Genomic DNA, 18,382 nt, shown 5'->3' with positions numbered 1-18,382 from the left:
TTTCTGCATAGTGATATTTTATTTTAAGAATCATAAACTGCATCTTTTCCTTGGCTTATGAAACTTTATCCTATCCATTTCTATTTCAAGAAAAACAAGAATATTTTAAAAAGTGAGATTTGGTAAGAAAGTCATGTTCCTACCTAGCTTTTGGTTTCTCTGTAGAGATATCAGTTCAAGAAAGCTCAGTCTCTACAGACATTTTCACCAAGTCCCAAGCTCGCACGGGGCTTCCCAGGTCTCTCTAGTGGTAAAGAACCCACCGGTGAGTGCGGGAGACCTTTGTTGACAAAATAATGTCTCTGCTTTTTAATATGCTATCTAGGTTGGTCATAACTTTCTTTCCAAGGAGTAAACGTCTTTTAATTTCATGGCTGCAATCACCATCTGCAGTGATTTTAGAGCCCCCCCCCCAAATAAAATCAGCCACTGTTTCCACTGTTTCCCCATCTATTTGCCATGAGGTGATGGGACCAGGTGCCATGATCTTAGTTTCTGAATGTTGAGCTTTAAGACAACTTGTTCACTCTCCTCTTTCACTTTCATCAAGATGCTCTTTAGTTCCTCTTCACTTTCAGCCATAAAGGTAGTGTCATCTCCATATCTGAGGTTATTGATATTTCTCCCAGCAATCTTGATCCCAGCTTGTGCTTCTTCCAGCCCAGCATTTCTCATGATGTACTCTGCATATAAATTAAATAAGCAGGGGTGACAATATACAGCCTTGACGGACTCCTTTTCCTATTTGGAACCAGTCTGTTGTTCCATGTCCAGTTCTAACTGTTGCTTCCTGACCTGCATACAGATTTCTCAAGAAGCAGGTCAGATGGTAATCCCATCTGGTAATCCCATCTCCTTTGCTTCCAAAACAAGCCAAAAAAAAATCTAGAGACAAGTTCAAGGAATAGCAACTTTCCTCAGAAAGGCATCCATCTGAGAAGATGGTGGACTAGAACCCCAAAACCATCTTACCTGAGTTAGAATTCAGGCTTCTTTTATAAAGTTGCAAACTCCTTGATGATAGAATTCTTTGCTTTTGCCACTGTCCACAGGTAGGTCTGGTCACAATGTTCCTATAAACAAGACAAATGTTGTTCTCTGTTGTGCAACGTTTTATATGAATGGAAAAGTGTTACACCTTTAAGGTCAGAGCCTTGAGAATGGACTGTTCTGTATAATACAGGATATGGGAGCGTGTGTGCTAAGTTGCTTCATTTGTGACTGACTCCTTGCAACTCTATGGACTGTACCCCAAGAGACTCCTCTGTCCACGGACTTCTCCAGGCAATACTGCACTTGGTTGCCTTTTCCTCATGCAGGGGATTTTCCCGACCCAGGGATCAAACTTGCATATCTGTCTCCTGCATTGGCAGGCAGGTTCTTAACCACTAGCGCCACCTGGGCAGCACATTTCAGGCTATACCAATTTTTTTTTTTTTTTAAACAAAAGGTGCAGAACCAGCATGACCAAGCACAGGCAACAGAACACAAAGATTGGGGCTAAAGGAATAGATGTAATATGGAGTCAGGTTTGTTCTTCTCTGTTACATTATTTCAAGATGTAATTGTTTAGCTACAAAGCTACACTTTTGAGTAGAAAACATCCTTTGGAGGTAGTACATTGAAACCATGTTTAGAGATCTAGACATATGAGCTTTCCACAGTAATCACATTTACTTCATCCCAGTCTGGAAGAAGTCACGGTGAGAGCTGGAGGATGACTAAAAGGCTGACTTTGGTCAGCGTTGCCAGAACATACACTGTCACTCCAAGACTCTTCTTTGCCTGGATTTTGCATATGCCCAACTGTGGACCAAAGTGTGGTGCCCTCACCTCCCCACAGTTCTTATGTAGAAACCATACCCTTTGATGTATTTGGAGGTGAGGCCTTTAGGAGGTATTAGGTTCAGAGGAAGTCATGAGAGGGCAGGCCTTCATGATGGGATTAATGTCGTTATAAGAAGACACTGCCTTCCCAGGTGGTTCAGTGGTAAAGAACCCACCTGCCAATGCAGGTGATGTAGGAGACGCGGGTTTGATCCCTGGGTCAGGAAGATTCCCTGGAGAAAAAAATGGCAACCCTCTCCAGTATTCTTGCCTGGAAAATCCCACAGACAGAGGAGCCTGATGGGCTATAGTCCATGAGGTCATTAAAGTGTCAGACATGACTTAACAACTAAACACAGCAAGAGGAGATATCAGAGAGTTTGCGGTCTTCCACTCTCTCCCTGTCATGTGAGTACACCCTGAGATGTGTGCGCTTGGTAAGTCGCTTCTGTCATGTCCAACTCTTTTCGACCCTATGGACCGTAGCCCTCCAGGCTCCTCTGTCCATGGGATTCTCCATCCAAGAACACTGGAGTGGGTTGCCATGCCCTCCTCCAGAAAGGGGAGCATAAGCAAACTGTAAAGTCATAGTTTAGAAAGAGCCCTATTTTGATTGTTTTTAGTTATGCATGCTAAGTCACTTCAGTCGTGTCCGATTCTCCGCAACCCTGTGGACTGTAGCCCTGCCAGTCTCCTCCGTCCATGGAATTCTCCAGGCAAGAACACTGGAGTGGGTTGCCATGCCCTCCTCCAGGGATCTTCCCGACCCAGGGACTGAACCACATCTCTTGCCATCTCCTGCATTGGCAGGCGGATTGTTTATCACTAGTGCCACCTGGAAGCCTCCTGAGAAGCCAGCCATCTGTAAGTCAGGAAGTAAGCTCTCACCGGAATTTAACCATGCTGACACCCTGATCTCAAGCTTTCATTCTCTGGAACTATGAGAAATAAGTGTTGTTTAAGCCGTTCAGTCACTGGTATTTTGTTATGGTAGCCCTAGCTTTCCAATATATCCCCTAAGGATATACATGGCACCAGAGCACGCACAAAGGGTCTGGTAGGGAATTCAGATGGTGTTCCAGGCAGTTCTGGAGCACATGTTTTACAATTTCAGTCACTGCCTCTTTTACTGTATTAACAGAATCTCAGAAGATGGTTAAGCTGAAAAGACAGCCTTCAAAGGACTGCATTCCAGCAGGATCAATTAACAGTTTGTAAGTCAAATCATTTTGCCTGTATAATTGCTAATGGAATTCTTCAAGTAGCTGTTATTCTTAAGAAAGTTGAATTGCTAGTTTAAGTTATGGAGTATGTTCAGCTGGCCTCTATGCCTTCCTCATATTATTCTCATGAGCTATTTGTTGATTTGATTTTGAATGTTTTCTCCTTTGTGGCACAAATTTATCAAAGAACAGGATGCCAGTCAGAAACTTTATTACATTCTTGTGAGAAAATATACTTTTATGGCTCTCTTATGCTAGAAGTGGCGCTAATTAATTGAGAGTGTGAGTGAAGGTTTGCCCTGGCAAATTTGTAAAAGCAACTTAAAAATAGGTAATCCAGATGTGGAGAATTTTTCTGTCTAGCCTTGATCCAGGTACCTATTATCTTGACTTTCCTTATGTTGCCAGAGCATAAATATAAATTATTTCTTTTTTCCCAGTTTTATTGAGACATAATTGCCATATAACATTGTATAAGTTTAAGACGAATGGCTTAATGATTTGATGTATGTGTCTATTGGGAAATGATCACCACCATCAGTCTAGTTAACGTTCATGACTTCACAGTCACACACTTTTTCCTTGTATTGAGAACTTTTAAGATCTACTCTCCTAGCAACTTTCAAACATTCACTATAGTGTTGTTGTCTATAGTCGTCGTGTTGTATACTACATCCAGAACCTAAATGCCTGGCATTTGTTTTTATGTATTTATTTTTAATTATTTTATTTTCCCCCCACGTTTTTTGGAGCATTTATTAGGTGCCAGGCGCTGTTCTAAGCACTTTACTTGTGTGAATTTGTTTTTTCTAACAGTTTTCTAAGGCATGTACCACTCTCCCCACTTTACACAGAAGGAAACTGAGGCAGCAAGAGGTTAAGTGTCTTGTCCACAGCCACACACTTAGTAAAGGGCAAATTCAGGATTTGGATTCAGGCCCTTCAGACTCCAAATCACAAGTGCTCTTTTCCACACGCAGCAGCTGGCAGGCCTGTTCCCCCTGGGGCGTGGGGTAGAACTCTGAACTCCCCATGGGCTGACTGGAATCTCTTCCCAGTTACCCACAGAAGGGCAGAGTCAGCATGGAGCACTAGTGGTCCTGAAGCCTGGCATGGAGATCCTATACCTCTGAATCCGCTGGGGTTTCCAGGACAGGGGAGACAGCTGGTGGGGCAGGAGTTTCCTGTTGACGCCATCACAAATTGCTGCGAGCTCAGTGGCTTTAAATGACGCAAATTATTATGCTACAGTTCTGCAGGTCCACAGTCTGACACGGGCCTCTAAAATCAAGGTGTCATCAAGGCTTTGTTCCTCCTAGGCATGCTGGGGAAGAATTCACTTCCTCATCATTCCTGGTTCCTAGAGGCCTCCTGTATTCCTTGGCTGGTGGCCTCTTCATCTTCAAAGACGGCCACAGTGGACCCTGACTTGGTGTTGCTCCGACTCTGCTTCCTTGATCGTTTCTCTTCCTCTGACCCTCTGTGACTTCCTGGGTTGCTTCAGATGCCTGCAGCAGGGAGGGGTCAGAGAGGTGCCTCCTTGTCCTTCTTTGGTGTGTAAGATTCCAGCTCCACCACTACCTGGGGGGCAAAGGTGGCCTTGGGTGGCACTCCATGCCAGGCACTGTGCCTGGCGTTGCAGTTTCTGGAGGACACAGCAGAACTGGCTTTGGCCCCCACATTACTTCACATTCTTTGTCTGCTGTACAGTGGACATCCCACCTGGTTTTTCTTGTTCTCCCTGAAGGCATCCTGCCCCCAGAGGACCTGTTTAGATCCTCAGAATATGTACATTCTGAAGGCTCTGATGTATTTTATCAGACTGTCCTCCAGAAGTGAAAGTCACTCAGTAGTGTCCGACTCTTTGCAACCATATGGACCATACAGTCCATGGAATTCTCCAGGCCAGAATACTGGAGTGAGTAGCCTTTTCCTTCTCCAGGGGATCTTCCCAACCCAGGGATCGAACCCAGGTTTCCCACGTTGCAGGCAGATTCTTTACCAGCTGAGCCACAGGGGAAGCCCTTGTCCCCCAGAAGGAACATATAGTTCATATTCCCATCAGCATGAAGATTGGTACGTCTGACAGACAGAAGGAGGTGACTAGGGCAAAATGCTTGCTGAAAAAAAAATCCTCATTTGTCTCCTGAATATTTATTGAGTGTCTGTTACGTGCACAACCCGTGATAGGTCTGGGGATATACTGGTGACCGAGGACTGCTAAACTTATCTCTGTATTCTTCCTTCTCCCGTGATGGCAGGTTTGGGAGAATGTCTAGCTTTGTGGATGAATTAACCAACATCACACATCATGGTGCTGCATAAACATCAGAGAATACTCAGGAGAGGGGGTGTTGCGTCTCGGCCCAGAGAGGGGCATCATGGCGTGGGATCTTGTTCACCCACACCTCCTTCTCTATGCTACCTCCTGCACAGATGAGGCTAGAAGCCTTGGGGACTTGATTTCCCTCGCCAGCAGGGTTCTGCTAGGGGGCCGCCCATGGGAGGCACTTGTGGGAGGCAAGGCAGTAGGAGGGAGGCCAAAGCCGCTGTGTTCTAAGCAGACACACATGCAAAGGCTCCTGCAGGAGCAGACAACGCGGAGTCTGCAGTCAGCACCAGGGCGTGTGCATCTGAGCCGCTCCGGGGGGCTGTAACTGCTTCCCCTCAGTTCCCTATGGCTGGGCAGTTCAGCCTCTCCTGTGTGTCCCTTCATCCTATGAACAGTTTCATAACCCAAATCCCTATTTTAAATCCTCTGAAATATCTAGAGCAGTTTGCTTTCCTGATCGATGGACTAGCCCAATGTTAAAATTACCTTTCAGATTCCATCAGCCATGGAGTGTGACCGAGACCCAGACATCACCTGTCAGTAAGTCTAACAGAGACAGTTTTTCCAGAAGCAGTGGAAGAGACTGCGGGTTGATTTGTTTTCTTCCGGTGGAACACCAGATGGATTCTGTGACTGGCTTTAGAAGGGCCGCTTGTATGGACATCACCTGTCTTCAGACACTAGAATCACACGCAGGAAGGTGAGATACCCACACCATGACGGGCACATGGGAGCCGAAACCAGGCTTCAGAAACGCAAACCTCCCTCTACCACTTTCCTGATGCACACAGAACAGACGTCTGAACAACCGAAACACAGGAAGCAAAATGGCATGCCCTAGTAAAATTGTTAACGTTCTTTTCTTGCTGAGTGTGCGTATAGTTGAATCCACACCATGAAATGTTCCGTGATGGTCCAGTGGTTGGGATTCCGTGCTTTCATTGCCTAGGGCCTGGGTTCAGTACCTGGTCAGGAAACTAGACTCCAAAAGCCGTACACTGCAGCCATAAAAAGAAAGAGAGAAAATGTTCTTCGGACGTGACTATCTTGTTGTCATTAGAGGGATCTGGGACTCCGCTGTTTTGTGAGAGCCATTCAAAAGTCAAAGTGCTAGTCGCTCGGTCGTGTCTGACTCTTTGCGATCCCATAGTCTGTGGCCCACCAGGCTCCTCTGTCCACAGGATTTCCTAGGCAAGAATACTGGAGTGGGTGGCTGTTGATTTATTTTTTAATTGAAGGGTAATTGCTTTACAGAATTTTGTTGTTTTCCGTCAAACATCAGCATGAATCAGCCATAGATGTACATATGTCCCCTCCCTCTTGAGCCTCCCTCCCATCTCCCATCCATCCCACCCCTCTAGGTGGATACAGAGCCCCTGTTTCAGTTTCCTGAGTCATGCAGCAAATTCCCGGTGGTATCTATTTCACACATGGTAATGTAAGTTTCCATGTCACTCTCTACATACATCTCACCCTCTCTTCCCCTCTGCTCTGTGTCCAAAAGTCTGTTCTCTATGGCTCTTTCTCCCCTGCTGCCCTGTAAATAAACTCATTGGTACCATCTTTCTAGATTCCATGTATATGTGTTAATATACGATATGTATCTTTCTCTTTCTGACTTACTTCACTCTGTATAATATGTTTTTAATAAGTAGGATTTGGCAGTTTTTAGAGGTAATTTAAAATGGAAGTTTGCACCTTTTGACCTTTTGTACCTTTTAAATTGGGTGAAGGTGCTCAAAAAGTACAAACTTCCAGCTTAAATTACTTCTAGACTGCCAAATCCTTATTAAAAACAAATGCTGAGCACATTTCTAACATTTATGGTACTATGTATTTATGCTTTTGAAATATTGCTTGACACAGTAAGGATTCATCTAGGACCTAGCTAGTTTTTGTCACATGTAGATCTATGAGTCGCTTCTGTCATGTCCAACTCTTTGAAATTCTGTGGACTATAGCCCACAAGGCTCCTCAGTCTATGGGATTCTCCAGGCAAGAATACTAGGGTGGATTGCTATTTCCTCCTCCAGGGGATCTTCCTGACCCAGGGACTGAACACCCGTCTCCTGCATCTCTTGCATTCCATGAAGATTCTTTACTGCTGAGCCACCTGGGAAGCCCATGTAGACGGATGTCATAACTAAGTGTGTTGTGACAGAATTTTACCTGTAGACCTAAGTTGCACATCTTTAATCATGGTGGACGGCATAATGGTCCCCCAAAGATGTTCACATTCCATGGTTGGTGGTTCAGTTTCTAAGTCTTGTCTGACTCTTGCGACCTCATGGACTGTAGCCCACCAGGCTCCTCTGTCCATGGGATTTTCCAGGCAAGAACACTGGAGTGGGTTGCCATTCCCTTCTCCAGGGGATCGTCCAGACCCACGAATCAAACCCAGGTCTCCTGCATTGAAGGCAGATTCCTGCATTGCAGGCAGAGTCTTTACCAGCTGAGCTACAAGGGAAGCCCATTCGCATTCTGCTTCCCAGATCTGTGAAAATTTACCTTACCTGGCAAAACAGGACTTTCAGTTCAGTTCAGTCATGTCTGACTCCCTGTGACCCCATGGACTGCAGCACGCCAGGCTTCCCTGTCCCTCACCAACTCCTGGAGCCTACTCAAACTCATGTCCATCGAGTCAGTGATGCCATCCAACCATCTCATTCTCTGTCGTCCCCTTCTCCTGCCTTCAATTTTTCCCAGCATCAGGGTCTTTTCCAATGAGTCAATTCTTTGCATCAGGTGGCCAAAGTATTGGAGATTCAGCTTCAGCATCAGTCCTTTCAATGAATATTCAGGACTGATTTCCTTTAGGATGGACTGATTGGATCTGCTTGCAGTCCAAGGGACTCTCAAGAGTCTTCTCCAATGCCACAGTTCAAAAGTATCAATTCTTTATATATATAGGTGATTAAATTAGTGTTCTTCCTATTAGGAGATTATCTTACATTATCCAAGTGCGTTCAAAATAATCAAAAAGTTCCTTCTAAGAGGGAGGGGTCAGAGTCAGAGTAGGCATACGAAGTGTGGTGATTGATGAAGCAGATTGAGAGAAAGATTTGAAGATGCTGATTTTGAAAATGGAGGACAGGGGCTTCCCCGGTGGCCCAGTGGTTAAGACTCCATGCTTCCAATGCAGAAGGGGCAGGTTCAATCCTTGGTTGGGGAACTAAGATTCTACATGCCCAGTGGTGGGGCCAAAAAAAAAAAAAGCTAAAATGGAGAACGTCAACAAGTCAAGGAACACAGGTGAGTCCTAGAAGCTGGAAATGTAAATGGATCCTGTGGAAACTGCAGAAGGAATGCAGTCCTGCCAACCCATTTTAGACTTCTGATCTCCTGAATTGTAAGAGAGTAGATTTATGTTGTTTTAAGCCACTAAGTTTGTAGTCATTTGTTAAAGTAGCAATAGGGGAATAATACATCAATCATCAATGAGTTTATTTTCTTAACATGGTACAACTAATACCAATGAAAATAAATTTAAACTTTGGATACTGGTTTCAAATCTCTAAAGACGCAAGCCTGGTGGATGTAAAAGGCGGGCTAATTTGAAGTGCTAACGTGTACTGGCCCCCAGTGGAAAGCTGAGGGGCTGGTAGTGGGCATACAGGGCTTGTGCAGCTCTTTTAACATCCAGCATCCTTTAGATCTGCACCATCCACCAACCTGGGGCTCCTGAGGTCTGAAAATTCAGTATCTGAAATGAGATATGCTGCAAGTGTAAAATATACTGTGAACTGTAAAGGAGACCGTAAAATATCTCATTAATAATTTTAAAATATTGATCACATGTTGAAACATTACTGTTTTGGATATACTGAGTAAAACAAAATAGTATTAAATTTCAATTTCTTTTCACTTTTTGAATGTGAAATGAAAACATTTAAATCACACATGTCAGTGGGTCATATTATGTTTGTGTTGGATAGAGCTGCTCTAAACAGATAATGCTATTAATGATGCAATTAACAAAACAGAGATTATTTACATGCCAATTAATATATTAGTGAGTAATGAATATGCAAATGCAGTCAAGAAATTTAATAGTTTTATCTATATACATTTAATGCTTTTTAAAATTAATGTCTCCATTCTTTATAGTCACATCCTCCTAGACCCTGATCTCAAGTTCAACTGTGGTTAGTTAGTTAGTTAGTTCAGTCACTCAGTCGTGTCCGATTCTTTGCGACCCCATGAATCGCAGCACGCCAGGCCTCCCTGTCCATCACCAACTCCCAGAGCTTACTCAAACTCATGTCCACCGAGTCGGTGATGCTATCCAGCCAACTCATCCTCTGGCGTCTCCTTCTCCTCCTACCCCCAATCCCTCCCAGCATCAGGGTCTTTTCCAATGAGTCAGCTCTTCGCATCAGGTAGCCAAAGTATTGGAGTTTCAGCTTCAGCATCATTCCTTCCAATGATCACCCAGGACTGATCTCCTTTAGGATGGACTGGTTGGATCTCCTTGCAGTCCAAGAGATTCTCAAGAGTCTTCTCCAACACCACAGTTCAAAAGCATCAATTTTTTGGTGCTCAGCTTCACAGTCCAACTCTCACATCCATACATGACCACTGGAAAAATCATAGACTTGACCAGATGGACCTTTGTTGGCAAAGTAATGTCTCTGTTTTTTAATATGCTGTCTAGCTTGGTCATAGCTTTCCTTCCAAGGAGTAAGCATCTTTTAACTTCATGGCTGCAGTCACCATCTGCAGTGATTTTGGAGGCCCCCCCCAAAAAGGCTGATGCTGTTTCCACTGTCTCCCCATCTATTTCCTGTGAGGTGATGGGACCAGATGCCATGATCTGAATGTTAAGCTTTAAGCCAAGTTTTTCACTCTCCTCTTTCACTTTCATCAAGAGGCTTTTTATCTCCTCTTCACTTTCTGCCATAAGGGTAGTGTCATCTGCATATCTGAGGTTATTGATATTTCTCCTGCCAATCTTGATTTCAGCTTGTGCTTCTTCCAACCCAGCATTTATCATGATGTACTCTGCATATAAGTTATATAAGCAGGGTGACAATATACAGCCTTGATGTACTCCTTTTCCTAATTGGAACCAGTCTGTTGTTCCATGTCCAGTTCTAACTGTTGCTTCCTGAGTTGCATACAGGTTTCTCAAGAGGCAGGTCAGGTGGTCTGGTATTCCCATGTCTTTCAGAATTTTCCACACAAATGGGAAAGACCAGTGATCTCTTCAAGAAAATTAGAGATATCAAGGGAACATTTTATGCAAAAATGGGCTCAATAAAGGGCAGAAATGGTATGGACCTAACAGAAGCAGAAGATATTAAGAAGAGGTGGCAAGAATACACAGAAGAACTGTACAAAAAAGATCTTCATGACCCAGATAATCACAATGGTGTGATCACTCACTTAGAGCCAGACATCCTGGAATGTGAAGTCAAATGGGCCTTAGAAAGCATCACTATGAACAAAGCTACTGGATGTGATGGAATTTCAGTTGAGCTATTTCAAATCCTGAAAGATGACGCTGTGAAAGTGCTGCAATCAATATGCCAACAAATTTGGAAAACTCAGCAGTGGCCACAGGACTGGAAAAGGTCCGTTTTCATTCCAATCCCTAAGAAAGGCAATGCCAAAGAATGCTCAAACTATTGCACAATTGCACTCATCTCACACGCTGGTAAAGTAATGCTCAAAATTCTCCAAGCCAGGCTTCAGCAATATGTGAACCGAGAACTTTCAGATGTTCAAGCTGGTTTTAGAAAAGGCAGAGAAACCAGAGATCAACTGTGGTAAAAGTTTGAAAAAAGATCTGGAGGAAAAGCCTATGGAATTGTGGGGAATACTGGTGGCAGCTTAATGGTGGCATTTTTGCAGGGAGAAAGGTGGTGTTTTTTGCAGTGGGTGAACATGATCTTTACACATTTTATTGTTTTATGTCCAAGAAAGGAAAGGTGGTCTATAACTACTAAGACACTGTTACTATGAAAATCTTAACTTTAAGTAATTTTTAGGGTATGATAAAAAGAGCATATTTTTTCCTCTGGTATCGGAATACTCACAGTGAAGGCTTAGAATTAAAAAGAAGAGGCAGTGTGCCTGGATGAAATCATTCAATTGAAGCCACTAGGAAAAATCTAAAACTCCTGGACTCACTAACACAAATGTGTCTGGATGAGAACAGAACTTGTAATCAGATGAATGACTGAGCTCCCTAGACCTCAGTGAATTTCTATATGGTTTAGGAGTATGGAAATGACAGCTTCAATATTTCAGAGAGATATGCCTTTTTACCTGCAGGCAGTAAGGATAGTTCTGAATCACTTGGATATTTTTACCTTCTCACAAAGACCTCATGGACATCACATCCTTCTTTCTCTGAAGAAACAGAATTTCTTTTGAAATTCTGTCAATGTTTCATAAAGGCATCTAAGCAGTGTAATTTCCTGGACCAGATTAATGTTTGTAGGATCAAGAAATCTTAGGAAACTAAATAGAATCTGTGAGCAATTATATTTTGGATGGTGATTACCTAAGAGTTCAGTGAAGAAAAAACTGTATTAGGAAAAAATACATATGCATATATATGTATATATATATAGTATAGCAGTAATAAATATTATGTGTATGTGTACATAATTATGCATGTATAACAAATGTCATATATGCACATATTATGTATATATCAAAACATAAATAATATATTATGTAATATACACATATACTATGTGTATATATACATTATATATGCACACACAAATATATTCCTAATACATGCATATATAGTTATACAAATGCAAAAGCAAAGTGATGAATGTTTGATAAAACACAAAGATTTTCCCTTCTGGGCATTTCATGACATCTTAGGGATGTCAAATACCATCTAGGACAAGATGTTCGTGGCTTGACCCTCAACCTGAGCAAATCTGCATATTAAGGAAATTTATACAAGCATTAAAATTTCAGTAAAAGTGAGTTAATGGTGAAGCTGCTCGGTCGTGTCTGACTCTTTGCGACCTCATAGACTGTAGCCTACCAGGCTCCTCTGTCCATGGGATTTTCTAGGCAAGAATACTGGAGTGGGTTACCATTTCCTTCTCCAGGAGATCTTCCCGACCTGGGGTTTGAACCAGGGTCTCCCGCATTGTGAGCAGATGCTTTACCGTCTGAGCCACCAGGGAAGTCTAAATTATCCTTAGTGGATGAATTTCTCCTTCTATTACCTGGATCATGTGTCCCCACCTCCAGTTCTCCACTTTATTTTGGAGGCGTTACCACAGCCAGCATCTCCTGCTCGGTGTAAGTACTGACCATCTAAAGGGGTATATAATAAAATGGTTCGAGAAGATTTCCCCACTTTCTGATAATGGTCCTGTGTACACTGATCATATGTTCAGGGAGCAGGGAAAGCTTTTCAATTAATTGTTTATCTTTGGCTGTGCTGGCTCTTCGTTGCTGGGCAGGCTTTTCTCCAGATGTGGTGAGTGGGGGCTACTCATGGGTGTGAGGGCTTCTCTTCTTGCAGTGCATGCTCTCTAGGGTGCAAGGGCTTTGGTAGTTGCAGCACGTGGGCTCTGTACTTGCCGCTGTAGACACAGGCTCAGTAGTTGTGGCCATGGGCTTAGTTGCTCTGCAACATGTGGGATCTTCCTGGCCCAGGGATCGAACCCATGTCTTCTGCATTGGCAGGCAGATTCTTTACCACTGAGCCACCAGAGAAGCCCATAGGGAAAGTTTCTTAAGGAACACTTGGATTGGATGGAAGGCAACTACCAGAAGCTAATATCCAGTTGAAAATCTATAAGCAAAAAGTCCTGTTTCTTTCCCAGTGGGAGATGGGATGTATATTTCTGGGTTTGCCAAGGGTATAAAAAACATCCCATTCATTAAAATAGCTTAGCTTCCATATTTCAAATACAGAATTCTCCTGCTTTCTTAGATAAGATACCAATTAGATATAAATGCACTTATGTAGGGCCTGGCGCAAGCGGTTATATGAAATAGCACTTCGAGTCTAAGTGCCCTTGATTAACATTGTCAAGGCATGAGGCTGAGTGAGGACACACCAGGTTTACCTGCCTGGGGGCATTACTGAGATCGGCTGGCTCATGCAGAGTTGTAAAACTTTTTATTACTTTTCTGCATATATTATGCCATGGAACCATGGGGACTTCTGGGACTTCTGCTGCTTATGAAAAGGTCCAACATTTTTGTTGGCTGAAGTGCAGGGTGAGAATTGCTCATCATCCTTGCAAAGCAACTGGAGACCTCTTACGGGGTTGATTGGTTAACCTGCATGGATGGCAGTTAATGAGCCAATGAAGGACATGTTAACATTAAATTAAAACATGTGAAGAAGGTTCTGATGAGCGTCAGAAGAGCTAGATGCAGTAGGGGCATGGAGAGTCAGAATACAAGGAGAGAACCAAGTGTTTTGTTCTTTAAGGTGTGCAGAACTCAGTGTTCTTGATGGAAATGAAATTTATGGGGCTGAATGCCTTGCAGAGGTTGGAAACCCTTAGACTCAACTTTATTGGCCAAAAAATTTCTCTAAAGAGAAGCTTGCTGGACCTACTGTGAGAATATTTATTACTTTCATAAACAATCAGTAGACATACATTTATATATAGTTTCTCTGTAATTGAAAAAAATCCAGCTTCTTATTAGTATGGAAGGTATAGACAGATTGAAACCAAATGCCCAAAATTTTGTCTGAGAGAATATGGAATTGGCTTTAGGAAAAAGTGATCTTTAGGCTGATAGATAAAGCATGGTACTAGATGTTTCTTCCTGGTATGTCCCACTGAATTCTTAAGATTCTCAATGATTATCAGTGTGCCCATCTGATTAGCCAAAAGAATGACAGGCAGTAAAATGCAGCAATTATAAATTAGGCCTTGAGAGCAGCAGACCAGGTGCCAAATCCGTATTAATTTCAGTCTTATTTGACATAGCAGAATTTAGTAGCATATAATATAACAGAATAGCTTACTCATCTACCCAATAGGCTTTATTTATTTATTCTACTAAATAGAATTTAGTAGTATGTAATAAAATAACTGTGCAGTTTTATTCAGCTCTTTTGGTTGTAAAGACTAAAGCATCATCTATTCCAATAATTTAAAAAAGTTTTACTGTAAAGTTTCAAACAATACATATGTTGTTTGGAAAATCAGTGTCTCAGAAACTCAAGTACTGGGGTCATAGTAGAAGAAGTACTTTAGAAAATGGAACAGGAACTGGGAAATGACTTGGAGTCTAGCACAAGTCTGGGATTCTCAAAAACAGGAATCTGTTAATTTTGCTTTGGGTGCCCAACTTTATATGAAGTAAGTGTGTGTGTGTGTGTGTGTGTGTGTGTGTGTGTGTGTGTGTGTGTGTGTGTGTGTGTGTGTGCATGCTCAGTTGCTAAGTCATGTCCGACTCTTTGCAACCCCATGGACTGTAGCCTGCCCGTCTCGTCTGTCCACTGGATTCTCCAGGCAAGAAGACTGGAGTAGGTTGCCACTTCCTCCTCCAGGGGATCTTCCCATCCCAGGGATCCAACTCATGCCTCCTGCATGTCTTCTGCATTGGCAGGTGATTTCTTTACCACTGAGTCACCTGGGAAACTTCTTTAATATGAAGACACCATATGAAGTCCACATGAAGACACTGTATACATCCAGTATTTTCTCTGGCTGCCAAATGACTTGCTTTTTCTGTATTTCATTATTCAGATTCCTAGAACAGGCATTCTGGTCTGTTTGGGTAAGCATTTATCATGGCCAGGCCATATGGTAGTCCAATGACAAGGACAGGCCATAAGACAGATCTTCATCCTTAAACCAAACTTTGGTGGTAATTAAGGGACTCTTCCTTTCGCAGGTTAGAAGGATGGATATCTTGCTTTTGCTGAGGCTGTAGGTATAACTGGCACAATGACTGATATGTCTAACGGTTCCTGGGAGATTGTTATGGTTGAATTTGATCTGCATGCTCTCTTATTTTCTGATTACATGTCTCTACCATCACTTGGGAACAAGTAGAAAGAAGGCAAAGACTATTTCAGAGCACACCTTCTGAATATCCAGTTAATGAAAATCAGAGATTGTTTCTAGGTCAGACTCAACTTTTTAAACTATTCACTCCACAAATGTAAAACCTAGAGTATTTCCTACAGGGAAGTGACAGAGCAGAACTAATATTGGGCAAAAGAGTCAAGTAGGCAAAGAGGTTGTGTTGTCAGGGCCTTTCTTCCTCCCTCCCTCCCCTCCCTTTCCTCCTCCATCTGTCTCTCTCTCTCTTTCTTCCTTGGCAGGGAGAGTGCAGAGTCCTAACCACTGGGCTGCCAGGAAATTTCCAGGGCCATTCTTTCTTCTCTAACCCAGAGCCATTTTACACGCTAGTAAATTAAGGACAGCTGTAGTTTGGTAAGAAGAGGGTGTGACTTAGAAGATACCCATAAATCACATCTTTGACCTGAATCCTTTGCCTTGGGTAAATAAACAAGCTTCTCTAAGCCTTAAATTCCTCATTATAAAGCGCAACTATCACACAAGGTTGTTTTTACTACTGCATGAAAGAAATAGGTACATGATGTTTATTTAATAAATAATTTAAGAAATCAGAGGTAGAAGGGGCACCTAAGAACTCTTACTTTATAGACGTGGGAACTGCAGTCCAGTTTTCCATGTTAAGTTTAACCAGATACTTAATGTGCAATCAAAGTTAGAACCCAGGGCACCTGATTTCCCAGGCCCTCTAAGCTTCTCCAAAATTCTCAAAACTTGCTCTTTACCATTGGGTTTCTTTCTTTTATTCCCCCTGCTGTGCCATCCGGCATGTGGGATCTTAGTTCCCCAACCAGGGATCAAACTTACGCCCCTGCATTGGAAGTATGGAGCCTTAACCACTGACCGACCAGGGAGAAGGAAATGGCAGCCCACTCCAGTGTTCTTGCCTGGAGAATCCCAGGGACAGAGGAGCCTGGTGGACTGCCGTCTGTGGGGTCCCACAGGGTCGGACACGACTGAAGTGCCTTAGCAGCAGCAGGGAAGTCCCAAAACTTGCTTTTTTCTCTGTGTAGGTGTGCAACATCGTAGTTTTCAATTTCTTTCGTTGAACAAAGCATATTCTTGCAATTAGAGTAGAAATTCCCAAAGTTCTTTTTTTAAAGAAAAGAAAATATCTGATTCTTATTCACTATGTAGAGTGATGGAATCAAGATTGCCAGGAGAAATATTAATAACCTCAGATATGCAGATGACACCACCCTTTTGGCAGAAAGGGAAGAGGAACTATAGAGCCTCTTGAAAGTGAAAGAGGAGAGTGAAAAAGCTGGCTTAAAACTCAACATTCAAAAAACTAAGATCATGGCATCCAGTCCCATCACTTCATAGCTAATAGATGGGGAGACAATGGAAACAGTGACAGACTTAATTTTCTTGGGCTCCAAAATCACTGCCGATGGTGACTGCAGCCATGAAATTAAAAGATGCTTGCTCTTGGAAGAAAAACTATGAGAAACCTAGACAGCATATTAAAAACAGAGACGTTACTTTGCCGACAAAGGCCCGTCTAGTCAAAGATATGATTTTTCCAGTAGTCATGTATGGATATGAGAGTTGGACCATAAAGAGAGTTGAGCTCCGGAGAACTGGTACTTTTGAACTGTGGTATTGGAGAAGACTCTTGAGAGTCACTTGGACTGCAAGGAGATCCAACAGTCCATCCTAAAGGAGATCAGTCCTGAATATTCATTGGAAGGACTGATGCTGAAGCTGAAGCTCCAATAGTTTGGTCACCTGATATGAAGACTCATTAGAAAAGACTCTGATGCTGGGAAAGATTGAAGGCAGGAGGCGATGAGGATGACAGAGGATGAGATGATTGGATGGCATCATTGACTCAATGAACATGGGTTTGAGCAAGCTCCAGGAGTTGGTGATGGACAGGGGGGCTTGGTGTGCTGCAGGCCATGGGCACTGCAGTCTATGCGGTTGCAAAGAGTTGGACACAACTGAGTGACTGAAATGAGCTGAACTTATGTAGAGTGAATCAAAATTAAATAAATTACTGTCTTGTATGGACATGTGTTTTATTAGTAATTCCAGTCTTAGAGAAGCAAAACTCCTTGGCTAAGCATGCCTGGTGTTCAGTGGCCTCTGCAGTCACTCTGGCCACGTGATTTCCTCCTGTGGCTCTGAGGGTGAGAGCTGAGCCAAGCCTGCTAATTGAAGGTGATCCAGGGTGAATAACCACAATACCCAAGGTGATCTGGGCTCACCTGGCTCAAGTGTGCCCCAGGCCATGCTTCCCTCTGTCTCATGAGCAAAGCGTGGCATGGTGCAGTGGAAACGTCATATAATCCTTTATATTTTCAGTTACCAAGGAGTCCTTTTAAGAAATGTTAAGTGACTAGATTTCAGATTTTCTTAGAATAGAATTGATGTGTCTACATAGTTGATATTTTATGTGCCCAAGAGTGCAAGATTTTTGAGGTATGTCTGTTTCTCTTCCACTTATAATTTCCTCCCAAACACCTATCCTCCGTCTTGTGCAAAGCACCATGCGAGATACAAAATGGTGTTAGATACTCTCTTTCCTAAAGGAGCCCATTTCCCTGTTGAGGTGAGAGTAGAAACTCTATGGGACCTTGTCTGTCTTATTCGCTGTTCAGGTTCAGTGCCTAGACCAGCATCTGGCACAGTGTAGACAATCCGGAAGTGTTGTGGAATGCATAAATGAATAAACCTATATCAAAAGTTAATCAGAGTGAACACTTACGTAGCTAACGTTTACTTCCACTAGCTTTCTAAGTGTTTCTTACAACTGCTGCTTCATATGATTTTCACAACTCTATGAGGTAGGAACTATTAATATGCTCATTTTGTTTTGTCTTTTTTTTGGCTGCGCTGTCTTCGTTGTTACGCGGAGGCTTTCTCCAGTTGCGCGAGTGGGGGCTCCTCTCTGGCGGCGATGGAGCGCTTCTCCTCCGGTGGGCCCTGGGGGGCGCGGGCTGAGTGTTCCTGGTGTGTGGGTT

At 43.0% G+C, this 18,382-nt stretch overlaps 1 long non-coding RNA gene across 1 annotated transcript in view; it reads left to right on the top strand.

The window, feature by feature from the left end:
* LOC136152421 (uncharacterized) overlaps positions 1–18,382 on the top strand; it is a 21,904-nt gene extending 3,522 nt beyond the window's left edge. The window contains exons 3-5 of the long non-coding RNA XR_010660207.1: positions 2,969–3,041; positions 5,876–6,082; positions 18,277–18,382. This is a non-coding gene — a long non-coding RNA (uncharacterized lncRNA). The remainder of the gene's footprint in view (positions 1–2,968; positions 3,042–5,875; positions 6,083–18,276) is intronic.

Source organism: Muntiacus reevesi, chromosome 21 (assembly GCF_963930625.1).
Source record: "Muntiacus reevesi chromosome 21, mMunRee1.1, whole genome shotgun sequence".
NCBI lineage: Eukaryota > Metazoa > Chordata > Mammalia > Artiodactyla > Cervidae > Muntiacus > Muntiacus reevesi.
This window is presented reverse-complemented; position numbering and strand designations above follow the sequence as displayed.